Here is a 2,156-nt window from a genome sequence, read left to right as displayed (position 1 = left end):
TGTGACGTATCTGAGAGCTAACATGCTAACATGACAATGATGGATATTGTGTTGAATGTAGGTTTGTAGTACTCAAAGTGAGGAATACATGTGGTATAAAGAATGTAGTAGTACACACTGTACGTTGCATATGGAGTCATATTGAAAATGATAATCATATGCTAATAATGCTAATAATAATAAGTTAGTGTGTATTGCTAAGATGTGAGAATGTTTGGATGAATTCGATGTTATGAAATCAAGTCCAACATGGACTTTGTCCCTCATGTTTGCCCACTGAGGACATATGTCCTCTCCTGCCCTGCACGATAAACACACACTCTGCCTCACACACACACCACACACACATGCACACGCACACACACGTGGTACACGGATCCTAATCTTTCTTAGAGTAAAAGTATTATTCCAATAATGACATCATATTGTCACACATTAAACATCATAAAATAACATCATAAATCATAAAGCGCCCCGCCGCATATAGATGGCAGTCCTGTGGGAACATCATTTCATCCAAGCTCACATGGAAGCACGGACTCCATAGCTTTACTACCAGATAACAAATACTGCAGTAGCATGTAGTATAAGTCATACGGTATAACATGTACTCCATGACCTTATTAGCGTACTACATTAGCATGCGGTATAACACATACTTATATTTATAATTCATATCATCTTTGTCGTATACAGCAGGAGGAAAAAGATAATATTCATATTAACGTCACTCTTTGCTCTTTTTTCCACATTTTTGCAGTTTTTTTCCAAATATTTCAACTTATTTCATCAATAATCTTCTTCCATTGTATTCTCATAATATTCTGACTTTACTCCCATAAAATTCAAAGTACATTTTTAAGTACATTGTTTTCATTGTTATTGTTATGAAATATTCCGATGAAACCTTTATTGCCGTCATATTTGGACTTATTGGATTCTTATATCACATGTTAGCTTTTCCCAGGCTAACGCTCATAATTATTATTATGCTACATTACAATTATCATTTAGGATGATAATTCATTACAATCATAATATTTGTTTAATAATTACAAAACTACAATATTTATGAATCATGATTACACTCAAAAAATAACTGCAACACTAAAATCCTAATTATTATTGCGCTAAAAATCATCACTCTCACATATTTTTAATACAATAAAATCACAATTAGTACAATAAAAATAATGTTTTACTCAAACTACTTATTACAGGCTGCATGGTGGTTGAGTGGTTAGAACACAAGCCACACAGCTAGAAGACCTGGGTTGGAATCCCCCCTCTCTGTGTAGAGTTTGCATGTTCTCATGTTAGTATATGTAATATTATACCGTATATCATATGTTAGTATATATAATATTATACCGTGTATCATATGTTAGTATATATAATATTATACCGTGTATCATATGTTAGTATATATAATATTATACCGTATATCATATGTTAGTATATATAATATTATACCGTGTATCATATGTTAGTATATATAATATTATACCGTATATCATATGTTAGTATATATAATATTATACCGTATATCATATGTTAGTATATATAATATTATACCGTATATCATATGTTAGTATATATAATATTATACCGTGTATCATATGTTAGTATATATAATATTATACCATATATCATATGTTAGTATATATAATATTATACCATGTATCAGATGTTATTATATATAATATTATACCGTATATCATATGTTAGTATATATAATATTATACCATATATCATATGTTAGTATATATAATATTATACCATGTATCAGATGTTATTATATATAATATTACACCGTATATCATATGTTAGTATATATAATATTATACCGTATATCATATGTTAGTATATATAATATTATATCGTGTATCAGATGTTATTATATATAATATTACACCGTATATCATATGTTAGTATATATAATATTATACCGTGTATCAGATGTTATTATATATAATATTACACCGTATATCATATGTTAGTATATATAATATTATACCGTGTATCATATGTTACTATATATAATATTATATTGTATATCAGATGTTATTATATATAATATTATACCGTGTATCAGATGTTATTATATATAATATTACACCGTATATCATATGTTAGTATATATAATATTACACCGT

The sequence above is a fragment of the Doryrhamphus excisus genome, chromosome 14, assembly GCF_030265055.1.
Source record: "Doryrhamphus excisus isolate RoL2022-K1 chromosome 14, RoL_Dexc_1.0, whole genome shotgun sequence".
NCBI lineage: Eukaryota > Metazoa > Chordata > Actinopteri > Syngnathiformes > Syngnathidae > Doryrhamphus > Doryrhamphus excisus.
Note: the sequence above shows the minus strand (reverse complement) of the source record.